Source organism: Myotis nattereri, assembly GCF_964212035.1.
Source record: "Myotis nattereri genome assembly, chromosome: 6".
In the NCBI taxonomy this organism is placed as follows: domain Eukaryota; kingdom Metazoa; phylum Chordata; class Mammalia; order Chiroptera; family Vespertilionidae; genus Myotis; species Myotis nattereri.
Genome location: NC_138081.1, coordinates 25,888,381 through 25,908,350, shown reverse-complemented (window position 1 = coordinate 25,908,350; position 19,970 = coordinate 25,888,381). Strand labels below are relative to the sequence as shown.

The 19,970-nt window shown below is 34.9% G+C and overlaps 1 protein-coding gene across 1 annotated transcript in view; it reads left to right on the top strand.

Moving 5' to 3' along the window:
- BMP5 (bone morphogenetic protein 5) overlaps positions 1-19,970 on the top strand; it is a 115,745-nt gene that overhangs the window by 40,341 nt on the left and 55,434 nt on the right. The gene's annotated exons all lie outside the window — the stretch shown is intronic.

Here is a 19,970-nt window from a genome sequence, read left to right as displayed (position 1 = left end):
CGAGGGCCTGGGGGCGGTTTGCAGGCCAGCCAAGCCCCCAGCTTTGTCCAGAAGGACGTCCAGAAGGTCTCTGGAAGGTCTCCCAGTCTAATTAGCGTATTACTCTTTTATTAGTATAGATTTGTCATCTAGGAGTTGGAATAGACAGAAAATATAAAATGTTTCAGAGATCAAGTATAAAAACATAATATTATTCTCTCCAAGGTTTAACATTTTCCATATTTTTTTGTTTTAAAAATGTTTAAAACAGTCTAATTTAGAAAATATGTTAAAATGAAATTATTATTATTGAAGGATCTCTAGTTAATAGATTACCCTGGAAAAATTATCATATTTTATTCTCATAAACACCATGGTATTAATATCTACTAAAAATATTAATAACACTTTATATATTAATGAATTTTTTTAAAACAATTCAATAGAATAGGACTCTAAGATTTGCTGTTTCTGTGGTTTCTACAGACAGGGTGTCCCCAAAATATGTATACACACTTTAACAGCTGATAGCTTAATTGATGTTACTTTCTTTTCAGTTAGACTAAGCTTTGAATAAAGGAAATTCATCCTAAAATGCTACTGGAAGTTTGAAAATGCAGTTGAAGTACAAACACTGCCTTTAAAAGTATTCAAAGTCTGTATACATTTTTTTGGGACAAAGGGTGTCCACCCAAAAATGTATACACACTTTAATAACTGATAACTTACTTAATTTTCACTTCTTTTCAGGTTTAATTAATTTGAAATAATAGGTGAAGCCAGACTAAGCTTTTTAAAAAATATATATATTTTATTGATTTTTTACAGAGAGGAAGGGAGAGGGATAGAGAGTTAGAAACATCGATCAGCTGCCTCCTGCACACCACCCACTGGGGATGTGCCCACAACCAAGGTACATGCCCTTGACCAGAACTGAACTTGGTACCCTTCCGTCCACAGGCTGACGATCTATCCACTGAGCCAAACCAGTTAGGGCCTAAGCTTTGAACAAAGAAAATTTATCCACAAAAATGTTTTATGGGGATACATAAAAGATAAAGTTTACGGTACCAAACTGGCAACAGTTGATGAATTAAGGGCTCACAAATACCAAACAAAATGATTCTTGATGTTTGGGATTCTTTTGCTTCACATTATCAGCAGTGCCTGGACCAAAACAGTCATCAGTTTGAAAACAGACATTGACCAAAAAAATTATTCATTTCTGTAGATTCTTTTAAATTTTGAAAATGAACTGTATGTTAATAAACACTGACTTTATAATCATTCAAAGTGTGTATGTATACTATTTGGAACACCCTATATATATACCTATTTGTTAAAGCTTTATTTTTCATTTTTTGAGTTGTGTGAAATTACAAAGTGCAATTAAGGACAAGAGGTGCTGAACATATTTTTCTTGCTAATTTATAAATTTCCACAGAGGCCTGGCAGCAAAAACATTATGAAAATGTGTGATTCTATAGATGTTTCTGTGGGGTAATAATAGGTTAGATAAATGTTTTTTAAAATACAGAAATAACTTGGAGAAGGTCCAGATCTGAAAACACCCCTAGGAGTTTTTAAAGTGGTATTTAATGAGACAGCTTAAAAAGACTGGAATGACTTAGCCCAGAGTAAACTACCGCGTATCATCTCTCTCTCTCTCTCTCTCTCTCTCTCTCTCTCTCTCTCTCTCTCTCTCTATCTATATATCTATCTAAATTAGTTATAGAAGATATAAACAAATCTTTTGAAACTTGCCCTACTTATACAATTTTCAGCTGTTCTTACCATACTTTCAATACCAAAACAAGCAAAGTATTATGTCTTATAAACTTAAAGAACTTATAATTCATTTACAATGTTATTATTTTCTACAATATTTCTTCTAGTTTTAATTTATATATCCTTCAAGTGCAATATAAGAAATATTTTTAATTATAGTGTAAAATAGTGTTTAAATAGACTTAGAACTTTCTAACATTGCTGTTTCACACAGCAACCAGAAATTACAAAAGTCCAGCTGTGTGTGTTTGGAATTGATGGTGTTCTCTGGAGTATGTTAGTTGGCACCATCTGGAGAGAAAGCAGGCAAACTAGATAATCTAGAAGGTTCCCAGTGATACCTGCTTATGTGTGTGGGTGTGGGGTTTAAGGTCTCTACAATCTAGAGCAGTGGTTCTCAACCTCGGCTGCACATTAGAATCACCTGGGAATCTTTTTAAAATCCTGATTTCTGGGCCTCGTCCTCTGGAAATTCTGTTTGCTATGGGGTGGGGCCACAACATTAGTAACAAAGAAACAGAATTTCTGGAGGATGAGGCCCAGAAATCAGGATTTTAAAACGATTCCCAGGTGATTCTAATGTGCAGCTAAGGTTGAGAACCACTGATCTAGAGCATGTCAACTGGGAACCAGTAGACAAAAATCTCATTCTTACTACCATTCGTCGCATAATTTGGTTCATCAAGACATATCAAGTTAGGTTTTTATGCTGGACAATGGAACTATTACTTCTAGACATAAAGCCCTTTAGAGTGATGAAGGGAGGTTTTTGTTTTTGCTTTTAAAATCAGCTCTCTAGTCTTTGCAAAATGGTTCTATGTCTGTACATATTCTAGGAATTGGTTAAAGTTTACTACTTAATGCTAACAATGTTCTTTCAATAATTCAATAACAACCACTTTTAAGGTTATTTTAAATTTTAGTTATATATTTTTATGTAGAATTTAATAAAACATGCATCTTAATTCATGGCATGGCATACTTTAAATGCTCAGTGAACACCAAGTGTAATTCCAATCATTGTTTATCCTCTGATATTTTTATGAGCATATTTTAATCAAGTTCACGAGTGTGTTAATTTGTTTAGTTGTGTTTTTTTTGTTGTTGTTGTTGTTGAGGACATCGAGCAGCCTACACACTTAATGATGAGGTGGTGTTATGATTCCATCTAATATTTCAGAAAGAAAACAAATTTAGTATTTTATTTGTTAAATCAAAGGTATTAAGTACATATCAACAGTGGTCTATATTTTATTCCTATTCTTTAGTTCTAAACTAGTACTGTTTGATTTTAAATTTATCTCTCACTTTGGTTTTAAGTTTAAATTGAAACCTTTGTAACACTTTCCCCTAAATATTTTCTGACAGAAAGTTCCTTTCTTAGTCCCTTGCCACTGAAGTGCTTTTCATGTATTGCAAATCTGCTCTATCTATTGCCTTTCTCTTAAACACAATGGAGACTATAGTTAGAATTCTAGAAAGGAAAAAAAATAAATGGGTTAATGGAATTTGGACAGAATCCAAGCCTCAGACAGAAGGAGATGGAAAATAGAACTATATATCCCTGAGCTCTAAGTAATGTCGTTTAGTCTTAAGTACAAAAGTAGTGTCTGTAGTCTGTCTTCTGCTCCCGCCCCATCTCCCCCAACTTCAAATGAAGTGCCTGTACAAAATAGGTAATCACTACCTCAGAGAGTAGACCCTTGCCTGCAGGAAGATAGGATTTGGCTCTCTATCTCCCCTCTTCTTTCTGTTCTCCATCTTCTATGCCTAAAATAATGGCTAAATAATAAGCACTCAGTAAATCTAGCTAAATGTGTTTTTCTTCTCTCACTAAATACACATTGTATTAGGTAAATGCTGTGCATTTTTAGCATAATGCCATGAACGTTAGTAGGTATAATTTTATAGTAATAGTTATTACTATTATTATTATTACTGAGTCTCTGAACATTATAAGACTTGTAAATCGTATCTAAACTTCATAAATTCATTAGGGTTCCATGATCAAATGTGGAATATCTTATATGATTTTGAATAAGAAGGGAGACACTATAGCTTCTAATTTCTTTTTTTAAAGGACTTACAATTTTTGAAAAATTATACCTAAAGCTAAAGATAAAAATAAATTCACAATCAACTCAATATAAAACGTAAAGAAAGTGTGGGCAGACACTTAAACAAATAAGACATACAGATGGCCAACAAGCCCGTGAGAAAATTATAGCTTCTAATCCCTGTTCCATTATTACTATAACTAATGAAATAGATTTTGCTCAATTCTTCTGAGGTTGCTGTCCTGTCTACATATGCTGCGATATCCCTTGCTTAAAGTTGTGAGGTAATGGATATTAATGAGCTTTATTAACCCCTTACTCTCTCAGATATATTGTTTCCCTTCCAAAAAAGTTCCCTGTCCATTTCCATTAACATTGTCAGCGTTCTTCTGTTCAGTAATGATTTACTTGGCTATTTTCAGCTTTAGTTGGTTTCCTTCAAAGGCAAAAAAAGAAAACGAGTTATAACTGGAAATATGCTTGGAGATGACTTTTGTTTTCACTGTGTGTTAAGTACAATGTGCAATAGACTGGTCAGTGGTGTTCACATGCTTTCAAGCTTATGCTTGTTGCCCTTGTAGCACAAATCAAGGGGGAAAATAAAATGGAGCTTCAAGCGTCATTCTCTGTTTGTATACAAGAGCAATGCACTGTGATCCATGAGGATTACTAAAATGCTCCCTGGCCCTGGCCATTGTGGCTCAGTCCTGTACACTGAAAGGCAGCAGGTTTGATTCCCAGTCAGGGCACATTTCTAGGTTGCGGGTTCAATCCCTGGTACAGGAGGCAGTGGATAAATATTTTTCTCACAGAGATGTTTTGTTTTTCTCTTTCTCCTTCCATCCCTTCTCCTCTCTCTAAAATCAGTGAAAACATATCCTCTGGTGAGGATTAAAAATAAAAATAAATAAAAATAATAATAAATGCTCCACAGTGGAAGATTATTTCAAAACACTCTATAATTATTTGTGAAGGAAAGATGTCCAGATAAAAATTGAGAAACAGTAAAATTTTTTAATTAGTATATGCACTGAGGCGAAGCATAAGATAAAAATTTAGAAAGAAATTTAGTAGGCTCTTGGAACTTTTCTTAAGAGGCAGTGAAGCAGTTAGAGCTAGATTTTAAACCATGCTTCATGAATGACTACCTATATCAACTTGGATAAGGAATTTTTCTCTGCCTCAATTACATTTTTATATTTTGTCAGATATATTTCACATATAAGTAAATATAAAACCAACAGGAAGCACAAAACTGGATATTTAAGTAAAAGTGTTTAGGTGTATGCTTCTAGAAGATGAGCTAATCATAGCTACTAAATAAAATTCTGATTTAGTTTGCTTGGCGGTTTTCAAGGCTCCTTCCTGGAATATGCTGGGGAATTGGGTCAGCGGGGCCTCTAGTGTGGTGGGGCCAAGTATGGTCCAGGCACCTGAAACATGGTGAGAGGGCTTTTCTCTGATGGCAGTTTCTAGGCTCACCATAGTCAGCAGCCAGCTCTGAGGAGGATGACAAAAGAGAAGAAGAAGAACAATAAAAACATTTCTGTGGGAAGAAGTGAGTATACTCAGATGACCCAGACATCAGGGCTTTGAGGAGAGAGCAGGGACTTCATAAATATGTCAGGAAAGCTACTTAGAGCTGCGAGTCTGGTTCAGGCTCACCTAGACTTTGTCAGGGTCTAAGGATCGCTGTGATGTTAGCCTAACACAGCCCACTCCAATATGGACTGTTTGCCTGCTACGCCTGGAGCTTAGCTGTCACCCTGAGATTTCCCTTATAATCATTCTGGGAATTATCTTTGTTTTCTCTTGTGTTAAACTTTCTCTTTCCTATACCCATGACTTTGTCTTCTTTCTGGCTTCCTTGTTTTAGTAGAGTAAATTCTTCAGGAAATTCCTAAGAAAATATTTTGGAGATACATTTTTTTTAAAAAAAAAAATGTTTTTATTGATTTCAGAGCGGGAGAAAGAGATAGAAACATCAATGATGTCCTAACCGGTTTGGCTCAGTGGATAGAGTATCGGCCTGCGGACTGAAGGGTCCCAGGTTTTATTCCAGTCAAGGGCATGTACCTACTGGGGATGTGCAGGAGGCAGCTGATCGATGTTTCTAACTCTCTTTCCCTCTCCCTTCCTCTCTGTAAAAAATCAATAAAATGTATTAAAAAAAAAAAGAAACATCAATGATAAGAGAGAATCATTGATTGGCTGCCTCCTGCAAGCCCCCTACTTGGGAATGAGCCCACAACTTGGGCATGTGCCCTGACTGGGAATTGTGACTTCCTGGTTCATAGATAGACACTCAACCATTGAGCCACACTGGCTGGGTGGGAATCAATTTTTTGATTCCTTCCATGTTTGAAAGTATCCTTATTATACCTTCATATTTTTTCCCTTGTTCAAAGTACTCCTGTATTTACATCATATTGACAAAGTATTATGTGTCTGTGTATACCTTCATATTTGATGGATATTTTAGTTGAATATGAAATTACAGTAGAAATAACTTTTCCTCGTGATTTTGAAAGGCATATAGCCTTGTCTTCTGAATTTCAGGGTTATCTAAATCCATTTTGATTCTTGATTCCTCCTATATATGTGATTTGTGGTTTTATCTCCTGAAACCTTATTAAATCTTCTGTTTGTACACAAAGCAGACATTTTCAACCTAGAAACTTCTGCACTTTGGATCAGTGAATTGAATTATTTATTTGATGATCCCCCTTTCCCCCTAATCTCTCTTTATAGAATAACTATTATTAGGGCTTCCTTCCCTCCCCTCCCCTCCCCTCGCCCCTCCCTTCCTCTCCTTCCCTCTCTCCCTTCCTTCCTTCCTTCCTTCCTTCCTTCCTTCCTTCCTTCCTTCCTTCCTTCCTTCCTTCCATCTTTGTCTCTTATTTTCCACTCCTTTAAGTAATTGCTCTCTTTTTGAAAATTTCTTCAAATTAATATTTCAAACTGAGGTTGATTTTCAGCTTTATTTCCAAGATATGTTTTAGCATTGAGTTTTTTTTGTTTTTTTTTTAACATCTTCATGTTTCATAGGTGCAAAAGCTCTTAGTTCTCAGAGGGCATTAAGATGTGTGTGTGTGTTTTTTAAGTTCTTTCTAGTTTTTTTTACTTTAAAAAATCCACTTTTATCTCTATAGTTCCAAATAGAGTTTTCCCTGATATCTGGTGATCTTTGCTTGTCTTCTCTTATTTAATACTGAGAAATTGAAAATCTAATTAGAAGCTTTTGCATATGCATAGGACTTATCAATACATTTTCTCTATTTTGCCATTTTGTGGAACTCAGCATTTAGTCAATATAGGTTTGTCTAGTTTCTCCCCCCCGCGCCCCCCCGGAATACTACCACACTCTCAACAGTGCCTCATGATGCCACCATTCTCCCCTGTGCAGAAAACTTCCAAATTGCTCAGGTGGGAAGAGCAGTCAGCAGCACAGATGTGGAGCGTGACCTAAGTATTCGCCTGCTCCTTAAACATCCAGTAATCACACATCCTTTTTTAACCCTGTACTCATACCTGCTCTTTATACTCACATCTAGATATCACATAGACTTCACCAGTTCCTGCCCATTTTGAGATGGCTTAAATAAGGTGAATACTCAGCTTTTCCTATTGCTGAATCTAGCTCTTATGTAATAGTACATCTGGATTAATTGGATGGATTATTAAATGTCATTAAGAACAAGTCAAACTTTTAGCAACAAAAGTGTCAGAAAACAGTCCATCTGATAATTAATATACAATTAAATTGGCTGCTTGGGAAGTTACTAAGTTTGAATCTAAAATGAGATTGTCTGACTCAGATCTCAGAAGACTTACTGTTCCAAGTGTGTATCTTAAGAAATCTGGAGGATTCGTGTAGCTTCAACTCGAAACCAGATGCAGCTCAGTGATTCTTAGCTAAATTTTGCTCTGAGTTTTGTGGTTGACATAAAATCCCAATACAAAGGAAAAGCCCGGGAGTGTGAAACCAGATCAACCCAAAGAGGAGACTGTTCATATGAATATTCTCCTTCCTGAAACCACTAAGGATCCCTTGACTCTAATTACAGTGTGGTCTCATTCACTAAATGTGGGATGATCGTGTGACTTTTTTTATTGATTCTGGCAACGGTTACATATTTATTAAACCCAGCATATGTTTCAATTATAGAAAACATCTTTTAATACAAAGCATTGATTCGTCTAACTCACAGTTTTAATAAAGTGCCGTAAAGAAATGTTAAGCAAGTCATGTATTATGCAGACACGTCTCTAACTGTAAACATGCAGAGGATAAAATAAACTTTCACTTTCAAGGATGATATTAAAAAAATACCAAATACAAGCGGTTATAATAATTTTTTAAACAGAAAAGAAACTAACAAAAACATATTTTCAAAGAGAACAACTATTCTCAATGTTTTAGGAAGAAAATTAAAAATTATGACCATGCTACCAAAGATATTGTTATATTACATATATTTATTGTAGGGGAATACAATTCTTAAGTGTTTTGTATAAATAGAGAAAAGTCAATGAGAATATAGGAATTTTTATGTTATATTTTAAAAATACATAGATATTATCTTCCTTAACGTATGATTTATCCTGAACATTGTTTTAAGTACAATTCTATTAATAATTATAAAATAAGAGTAATGTTATTTAATTTTTCTAGTACTTTTTTACCTTTCACCAAGAGTAATATGTCCTTTTAAGAATCATAAAGAGTCTATTAGTCTAACATATGTTTTTACGTACCAAGATAGCTAATAGAAACTAAAAATAAATGTATGACATTAGGATTCCATCGAAGTTATCAAGTTATCGTTATTTATTTGAATTATTCTCAAAAAAGAAAAAAATCCAGATCAGTAGGAATAGTAGTATTTTGTTACATGAGCAGTATTCATTTAAGAATAAATGGTTGAGGGGTTCTGCTTTTGGCTAAGTTGGATTAACAGGGTCTGCATTTACTCTTTCTTCTGAAACAACCCAAACTAAACAAAACAACCAGAACCAGACATATATTTTTATATTAATTTTTTCCATATACATACCTACTGTGTGTCAGAGATTAAGTTAGGAGCTGAGTCTACGTAATAAGCCAAGTAAACATGCTGCTGCTGTCAAGCTTGAAGTCTTGTGGGGAGACAGAAAGCAAATGGTCACCTCTTAGGAAAACACATAGGCCACCAATAGCCACTTGTGCTTCTTGCCCAAGCAGAACAGGTAAACCAGCTACCCTTTTATTGCTAGAGAGTATATATGTAATGTATTCTTATACGTCATTTTATTCCCCTTCTTAAAAATCTGTACAACCAAGTAATTGCATCTCTAATAATGTCACACATCGCTAAGCGTAATCACATTTCTCTATGACCTCCTTCCATGTACCAAATGTCACTCACTGATGCAGCCCATTTGGTGGAAAAATGACAGATTGAAACCCAGATTGAACTTGAGTGAACTCTATAAAAGTTATACTGATTTAAAATATAAACCAGTAAACTTGAGAAAGACATTTATTTGCTCAGCTACAAAAATCTCATATCTTTTGTGCTATGCAAACTGTGATCTCCTTTATTTTTCCCACATAGAGAAATTCCAAACAAATTTAACGTCATGTAAAATTTTCTAGTTTTTCTTGCTTCCCATTAAGCAACATTTTTTTTGGTATAAAATGTTCCTAAACTCTCCAAAATGAGCATTGAATACACTGAAAATGTGCTATGAAAGAAATCTTTCTTTAGTGTATAATAAAAATATGCAAACCCTAATTACTTAGGGTAAGTGGCTTCACTTTCACATCATGTATATAAGGACATACAGATTATCTCTAAATTATAACCAGAGGAAGCAAGAATGGATTTCAGGCTTGGGGAACAGCTATTAAGGGGATAATGGACTTTAGATGTCTGCCTTTTCACAGTAGCACAATAGCTAATTCCTGTGACTCCTGACCTTTCAGTGTCTCCTGACCAAGTATTGGCATTAATCTGCTTATCTGTCACCCACACATTTGATAGTCCCAGTCTCTGTTTTCAATTATCAGTCATTAGAGAAGGCACTGAGCACTCTCAGAAGAGAACTCACAAAACCTTTGACCTGTTTTTGTCAGACAACCGCAAATATTCATTGCAGATAAAGTATCACTCATTGTATTCAAGTTGTAAAAGAAGGTATTTTGCTGTATATCGATTTACTGAAACCTCTGTCACCTTCAGGTGGTTAAAATTGACTTTATTTTTTAACTTATGGAGCAGAAGTATTCACCAGGTCATTCGGTGAAATCTGGTGAGATTAGTTGACCTCCAGTTGCCAGGCAATCTTTAAAACACAAGAAATAAATATTTACCAAAAGGTGATTATCAGACAGTTGTGACTTTACATTGGTTTGTTATAGGCAAACACACTTTTCTCAAATATTTGTACACAGTGTGATTAAAATCCATTATTTATAAACTAAATATATTTACTCATCATTAAGTAAGCATTTTTAATTATACAAAATGAATTAATCATGTATCATCTGTATTCTAAATTAATTATTGGAATTTAATATTCACATTCAACACACAAACGTTTAATATTTGTTTTAAATTTTAGTGAATAGTTTCCTATACGAAATGCCTATAACAAAAATGATAAAACTTTTTTTCTTTTACTTCAGTATTCATTACTATCTTCAGGGATAAAAATAACTAAGTGACTTCACACTTGATTAAAGAAGAGTTGTCAGAATTAACAAACTCCATTGAACTGATGGGGAATATATAAATGTCAAAATATATGCTACTATATTCTCTACCTTATAGATGTGAAATTTCTATCTCTCTACTATAGTAGAAATCTAAGCTGAAAATTTTTTTTACTTCACTATAAAAATTATTTTTTTTAAAGCAGCAACATTAATCCCCTTTTATAAACATATATTACAGATAAAGAAATTGACATTTTGGTAATCAAAATGGCTGTGTTTTAGGACAGGTAGCGATTTTATATAATTAACTTTTATTGACCATTACTATACAAAAAGCCCTGTTTGAAGTATGTCCAGAAATACAAAGATAAAAACAACAACAAAAAACATGGACATTTCTCTGACTTATCTTACTAATGGGGTAAATATAAGGTGACATAATAATTATAATGCAAGTGGAAAGTGATTAATATGGTAGATTCTACTTTTGAAGAATTTACTATGTTCCAGACTCTATGCTAAGATTCTTTCTTAAGACATATATCATTTAACCTTTATAGCACACTGTGGAGTAAGACTTTTATCATCATTTTAAAGATGGGAAAATAAAGACATAGGGATAATGAGTAGATTTCCTTATATCACACTCTTTATTAAGTTAGGGATTAAGATTAAATTCAAGTCTTTCTCATTTGAAATCTGGGACTCTTAACTATGGTACAAGCCATCTTCATTATCAAAAGGAGTGACCCAGAAAAAATGCTGCTTGGTTCCCAGCAGGAAAATTAATTTGGATAGGAATTGTCAAAATTATCTTTGTGGGATTAGAATGGGAAATTTTAAGTAGAGGTAGAATTTGGATCACTGAAAATGAGGTAAACATTTTAATTACAGGAAAAGATGAGCAAAACTATCAAGTTGGGAAAAGGAGATAATTATTGAAGAATCATTATTTTCCTTGACTTTCAATACTCCTTGTTGACTATATGCTTGCCTGTGCTAGATGATACTGATTTAAAAAATAGGTTCCTGCCCTAGCTGGTTTGGCTTAGTGGATGGAGTGTCAGCTTGTGGACTGAAGGGTCCCAGGTTGGATTCCAGTCAAGGGCAGATGCCCAGGTTGTGGGCTTGATCCCCACTGTGGGGCGTGCAGGAGGCAGCCAATCAATGATTCTCTCTCATCATTGATATTTCTCTCTCTCTCTCCTTCACCCTTCCTCTCTGAAATTATATATATATATATATATATATATATATATATATATATATATATAAAAATTTAAAAAATATGTTCCTGTTACTGATTACTATAGAATGCATCAATGGGATGGGAATACTAAAAAATATTGATCAAATCCCAGAAAGGTCTTACTATTCCTCATATTCCACCATTGATCTCCTAGATCCCATAATGTGCATTAACAATGACCATTTATTATTTACTACTTTGGCCATAAGCTATCACCTCTATTTCTATATGAACTATTTTCTATACCTGGGATAATTCTTTAAGACCTAACTCAAAATGATCTTTTGATGCCTCCTGCATAATGTCTTGTTCCATTTTAATCTGCCTTACATTACACATATCCCTCATAAGCCTCATCACAATCTATATATATAAAAAACTAATATGCAAAGTGTCTCTTCAGGAGTTTGACCAGGACACTGGGAGTTCCACTGAGACTGGGAGTTCGATGGAGACCAGGAGTTCGATTGCTTGCTATGACGTGTGCTGACCACCAGGGGGTGGCGCAGAATGAGGAAGGCCCCTGCTGGCAGCCAAATGGCCCTGATCGGCCCTGATCACTGGCCAGGCCTAGGCCCCCTACCCGAGCACTAATTTCGTGCCCAGGCCTCTAGTTATATCATAATTGTATTTTTCCATGCCTGAGCTCCTATCCTTTTGCTTCTTATATGTTCTTTACTGTTAGGGTTTGGACCAGTTAGCCAATAAGTATTTGGAGATGGAATAAATGTAGAAGTTGCAGAGTAGCTATCTATCTTTAGGGCAGCAGTTCTCAACCTGTGGGTCGCGACCCCTTTGGCAGTCAAAGGACCCTTTCACAGGGGTCGGTCACCTAAGACCATCCTGCATATCAGATATTTACATTACAATTCATAACAGTAGCAACATTACAGTTATGAAGTAGCAACGAAAATAATTTTATGGTTGGGCCACAACATGAGGAACTGTATTTAAAGGGCCAGAAGGTTGAGAACCACTGCTTTAGGGTATCAAGATTAGCATATGTGGAAGGAGAGAACAAGAAAAGATCCTCCTGAAAGGAGGCAGATTGAACCTATCAGCTAGAACTTGCAGTTGCTAGGAGATGGCTCAGCATTCACAGTCCTCCTGTGGAACATACTGGACAAGACTGCTCTATGGCCATAAGGGGGAGGAGGAGAAGTATCATATCTGAGCACACATTAAAAACCAGAACTTTGTTCAAATCTTGAAAATGACCCTTTCTTGGATAATATTAGTGACTGCTGCTGCTTTGCCAATTCTACTTCTCTTCTTTCCAAATTCTGGAAAAACTTATTAAAATACCAATCATTACCTATGCTTCCTGAGAGCACCTAGTTCCAGAGCAAAACCCTGCCTCTTTGAACCTTTTCCCAAATCGCTCTAATAATCCCAATGCATTCTTATTTCCCTCACCAAGGGTCTCTATGGAATCTGTCCAGGACATATGTTGAAACAAGTCAATAAACCCAGTATGTTCATCTATGGTGGGTTTCCAGTATTCTGTTATCCAGAGCACTGACAGAGTAAGAGAGCAATTGAACACACAGGAGAAAAATTGCTAAGAATGAGCACAGGAAATTGAGGGCAAGACTCAAGTGGAAACACTGACCTTGGAATGAAAGAGGAAGACTTATGCCATGAGACAGAAATAGCAGTCATTGATAGTTGAAATTCTGGTGCACAGAACATTACATTTGGAGTCATAGACCTAGATACTATTCCTGGCTTTGTAGTTAATTCCCTTTGTGACATTGAGGTAGTTAATGTGTTGGTTTTTTAAAATCTGTACTATGGAAAAGATAATGGAGAATCTACCTTATTGCATCAAATAAGAGAGAAGAAATAAAAATTTAAAATGTATTAATTTTTATGAAATCAGAAATTAATTTATGTTTATTATTTATTAACTTAAATATATCCATTTCATACTAATGTTTGATATGTATAGCTCTTACCAGTATAGTTTTCTGAATAACTATTGAGGGCTGAGGGCTGAGACAATCCAATCTAAGGAGGTAGACCATGAAGCATCTTCATACCAATTCCAAAGCTCTCTTCATATAATACCTCACTTATTGTGTCACTAAATAAGTTTTATTTATTTATATTTTAATCCTCACCCCAGGATATATTTTTAATGTTTTAAGAGAGAGAGGGGGAAGGGACAAGGGGAAAGAGAGAGAGAGAGAGAGAGAGAGAGAGAGAGAGAGAGAGAGAGAGAGAGAGAAAGAGAGAAAGAGAAACATCTATGTGAGAGAGAAACAATGACGAGTTGCCTCCTGTATGTGCCCTGATCAGGGACTGAACCTGCAACCCGATTATGTGCCCTGACCATGAATCAAACCTGTGACCATTTGGTGCATGGGATGATGCTCCAACCAATTGAGCCATAATGCCAGGGTGAAATTAGTTATATTTTTTAAGCAAAATAATAAAACATATTTGATAATTAAATTTTGTACATTTCAAATTATATGCACTGTATTTTAAATTGATTAAAAAAATTAATGCTTATCCTGTTGCAATATTTAAATTATTTAACCATCTCACCTTTCTTTTGAGATTTTCCTTCCCTATAAAACTGTATTCATGAACTATTTATGACCATAAGTAAGACTATTTTAACATATGAAAGTCCACTGAAATTGTTCTTTGAGAAAAAACAGGGAGACAATTTTCTCTATTCCAGGTCTTATTTTGCGATGGTGTTAAGAGGCTGTTAGGGTTTCTGGAATCTGGAGTTTACCACACTCTCTGGAATGGTTTTCCATTCAAAGAAACATGTAATGTGCATTTGCTGACCAATGAATAGGCCTTTATAGGACCAAGTTTGTTTCTCAGTGGACTAGTAGGTGAGGATGTCTTGTGAAGTGACATATTTTGGTAGACACATGATATATTTGCTTTTTTTCTTTTACTTTAAAATGCAACAGAGATAAGTAATAATTCTATGATTAATCTCTTAATGACTTTTTGCACTCAGCTGCAAACAATGATGTGTATTCTTTCAACAGCTGGCTAGGCTCCTTGGAGAATGCTATCTTTGCCTTGCAGCTACTGGTTCTATTTGTGTCTTCCAAGTTACAGCCCTGTGTGGGAGATTAAGATTGATTGCCCATGAATGCATCTCCTTAAAAATGCAGATAAATCACTAAAGAGATAAAATGGCAAGCCCCTGTTAATTACTTTCACTCTTCAGATATTGTGGACATGAAAATATTTAGTCTTGACATTTCTATCCCATTTCTATTAATGATAAAGTCATTCAGAGAGGTGTTTGTTTAGAAAAAGGAGAGAGTGCAATCAGTCATTAACTTCTGTTAAGTTATATCGCAACAATAAAAGGTTTCAGTGTATGTCTTTAACCACAAGAAGCTTAATCTTCACAGAACTTTGGCAATTTAGAGCACTTAGAATGTAGTTTGATGCTTATATAAAGGGAATCCTGTTTCTTTTCACTATCAGCCCATTAATCATGGAATGCGAATCTTTTGATTCATATTTTATCTCTTATGCTTTGATGTTGCCACTTTTTAAAGCCAAAATATAATAATAAATTCATTTTCTGGTTCTATCAGGGTAGGTGAGCTTTCTGTTGTTTTAGGTAGTTCACATAGATGGAAAAGTTTGAAACACAAAAACAAGCTTCCTAGAAGTAAAAGGAAATATATTCACCCCCATCATTATGACTGTGTGTGATTGTTAAGTTGAATCAATATTGCTCAATTTCTGATGGTTTATTTTTAGTGAGGTTGGGTGTATGTATATGCAGTAAAGCAACTCTTTTTGATTTTTGTAGAAAGCACTCTTGGCAATCAAATAAATAAGCAACCCCATGTTAATGAACTTATTTTAATGGTGATATTCATTGGTTTATACATAATTTTTTAAATAATCATGTCTCATAAATGACAATGGGAGAAGAGCATGTGGCATTAAGTATGATGTATATGTTACTGGCAAAATGCAGCTTGTTGATCTTGTTAGTAGTGTAAGCAGATAGGAAGATGGCAGTCTGGGCAGGTCATTGTGTACTCTTTAAAGACAATTTTCATAGGTGAATTGATTGACACAGGATGTGTGTTCTAAATCTAGTTATGTTTGCTCCTGAACTCTCTTGTCCACTTTACATGAAGGAAATGGTGGCTATGGAATGCGATAAACAAGTGGTCTCCACTTGCAGAGAAAAGGGTTACCCTTCTATCTCAGTATGTTTTAACACTTTTGTCATTCTATCTCCTTGGCAAGTCTGGGTTCTGACTTGAAGGAGCTAACCCCCTTGCTATTTTCTTTTGTTTTATTTGTTTCTCATTGTTTTGTCCAGTAATTAAGAGTGTATTTTCTACCATGAAACAGTAACTTAATTATGATTTCTATGGGATCATGAATATTTCAATCTAGCATTTTAATAGAAATTATAGTAAATATTTATTTTAGGAACCTCATGGTATTTAGCTGATATAACATGTAAATTACAGAGTGAATTGAAAGGACCTAATATTTAATGCAATAGGAATTTTAAAAAAACCACAAAAATAGTATACATTTAATTTTTTTTCTTCTTGTTTGTCTTTTAAGCTTCCCAAGCCATTTACAATGGGTTATAGCACATTGTAATATACATAGAAACAGAATACTTAATATTGACCAAAATCATTATTATATAAACAAGGCATGACTATCTTATGTAAAAAGTTTACATTTAGAATATAAAATGTGTGTGTACATTTTTTTCCATCTGCTTTAGGAGTGTTGTTTTTGGTAGTGGGTATTGTAGGAAAAAGGTTCCAGTATGAAGGGATCCAGATGGTGAATCACAATTATTTTAAAATATGGTTGTAGTAAAAGAATGACCTTATACATGCATATAAATATTAGATAACACTAATTCAAGTTATGAATACAACCATTTTTTATTCATAAACATTTTCTTAGATAAGATATAGAATCAATGTTGAATAAGTGAATATAACACAGCATTTGCTAAGACTGATTGGAAGGTGTGAGTTCTAGAAGAATGAGCAGAGTTCAGAAATGAGCAGAGCTCCTATAGAGAATGAAAGTATTGGAAGAAGATCAGCTCTCCTGAGTGAGAATTAGATCAAACAAACAAACAAAACTAATCCGGAATAACAAGCAAGCAAAGTGCTGTGATGTTGAGGACTTGGGAATTAAAATCTTGACCCTGGGTTCTAATCTGTTTTCAGATCAAATTATACATAGTGGTTTCTTGGGCATGTTATAGAAACTTTTGGACATAAGTAAGGTTGTACGGATTAAACAAAGTATGTGCCAAATAAGTGAGAGTTAAATAAGTTATTATGCCTTTAGACAATTGGGAATGCAGCAAAGATTGTGCTGCCTAAAAAGATAAAACCTGCCCAGCTTGTGTGGTTAAGTGGTTAAACATAAACCCAGGAACCAAGAGATGGAGGTTCAATTCCTGGTAAAGGTACATGCCTGGGTTGCCCCCAGAAGGGGACATGCAGGAGGCAGCCAATCGACGATGTATCTCTCCTCAATGTTTATTTTATCTATTCCTCTCCCTTCCTCTCTCTCTAAAACTCAATTAAAAAGATAGAACCTGATTTTGATCCATTTATAGTTTTTCATTCAACCAGCATTTATTACAAGGCATCTTTGAATTAGGCAATGTATTGTGTTGGGTGTTAATTTCATATTGATGCTCAAACCCCTGATTTTCCATACTATTTGCCACTTTTTTTGGTCTACTACTGAGAAACCTTGCTTAAATATGCTAACAATGAACTAGTTTCTAAGTACCAAACAGCAGCATGTCATTATGTAGGTGGTATGGACATTGAACAAAGATTTATAATGAGCATTAGAAGACAGACATCTGTTACCGCCTAGCTGTCATCATCCAACTTCTCATCCTTAAATCAGGGATGTTAATATTTGATCCTCCCTAGCATGACTCTTTGAGGTAACTGAGATTACCTTGTGAATATTTGTGAGCATCATTAGGAGTGCAATGCTATAGAAAAACAACTTTCATTCCATTACTCACTCCAACATGTCCCATGAAATTTAAGAGTGAAATTACAATTCAAAGCAGTAGGATGTAGGATTTTGAGTCAGTGGACAAATCTGCACGGCAACTGTATTCTGTGTGGTATACTTAATATAAATTTTTACGAAACTCTTTGAATATTTGCCCCTCCCTGCCTTAAGGGGTTAGGTTAAATGGCCTGGATTATAAAACTGAAATTTTATAATAACAGCTGAAATTCTAGCTTTCCACTTTATTACACTAACATCTCACAGGGGATTCCAGAACAGTAGATGACTTTACATAACATGAATTCAAAACTCATCTGCATTATCCAGGTGCGTGCTGTAGATTAGATCCTAGCGAACTCACGCCGCAGCCCTTATTTCTAGGACTATAGTTATTTTGGTCCTAATTTCAAATGTAGAATGGTTGCTAGTGAAAAATTGGATGATGATTGTTGCACCTTGGAATGTTGAATATTGACTTTCCGAATAGAGAAGACACATTTTTGAATGGCTGGTTGGTGTATGGATCACAAAGTATGGGACTCCTAAAGTAGAGCTGGGGTAGTGCCACCTCGTCGAACAAATGAACATTTCTGCGGCAAAGCAATAAATATTCATATTAAAGTGGAATAAATAGAAACTTTAAATGACCTCAAATCAGTTAATTTCCAGCTCTTCTGCCAAATGAACTTGAAGCCAAACTTTTTTGTTTTCAGAGCATTTTGGATTTTGAACTTGTGAATGTGAGGTTTTAGATTTTTATTAAAGCATAAATACTTCATAAATTAGGACAAAGTAATAAATAGTTTATACGCAGAAGCAGTATATTTGGCATTTAAGAACCATACCCAGGTGGCATCAAATGCTTAGGTTCAAGCTTTTTGGTGAGGAATTTATTCCCTATGCCTCAAATGAGGATAATGATGGAACCCACCTCATAGATTGTCATGAAGTATGATAAAATTTAAAAATAATTAGAGCAGTGCTATTTAAAGCTGTTTCATGTAAGACAGAACTGTTTCATAATGTCTCCCACTTTGTTTAAATTAACATCAGAGAAGAACAGGTTTACAAAGAATTAAATTCAATTTACATAGAATTAAATTAAAATTCTCTGAAAACAAAAGTTGTGGCTAGTTTTAATATTCATGCATGCACTTTCAGTGACTAGATATCAAGTTTCTAGGTATTTTCTACCCTTACACTTCCCCTCTCAAATGGCTCAATCAGGAGAATGGACAAATGGAAACGAAGAAGCCAAGTTCATGGCAATCTCCACTATCGCCACCGAAAAGAGGTTTAAATTATGGATCAAAATAGGATTCTAAAAGTGAGGGTATCTTCCTTATTTAAGGAAAAGTTGATAAATAATCTCCCTGGCAATGGATCTCTCTTAGGACCAAGATAACGATATTTTTAAAAAACAAAACTTCATGAGTCATGTGAGGTTGTGTTAGTGCGGTCCGACAGCCCAAGAGCACCATCCTTGCCAGACTCCATAGGACAAAAATGCCTCCAGGTATAGTCTATAGTCTTCTCTTTGCTGGCATTGGTGTCTGTGGTGGGGCTGGGGATGAGCTCTGCATTCTCCTAAACCACTGCCTGCACTTCTGGGGAAAGTAAACCGGAGATTATTTTGGATGATGAAGCTGAGGAATTGTGGGTGCCTTTGTCATAAACTTCCTCTCAGATGTGGAACCCATCTGGCCCTAGAACACAGGTCTAGCAGCCTCCTCTCCCACAGTCATTCCTGGATGGTCATGACCCTCTTCTCTCTTCCTTAATCTTAACCCTTTTCTCATTTCGGACCCCAAGTTTTTTATATATATAGCAGTGTTGACATAATCTCAATTAAACCCCTAAATATATTTTTGTATCTTACTCTAAGAACTTGGTGAATTTATTTATACAACTTAGACATTTTTTTTTAATTTTCTTGAAACAAAAGTTAGCAATGAAACATATCACTGGAAAGCGGTAAAAGTGAGACACCTCGCATACAGTGTTTTTCAGTGATCCTGTTGTAAATTAGCCTACGTAACTGAGTTTTTGAGAAACTTAGTAATTCCGAGAAACCATCAAATGATATTGCATCGCAAAAAATGAACCCTTCGAATAGGTATTTTGTAAGAAAGTTTTTGGTACCCAGTACATATAGAGTGTATCAAGTAAT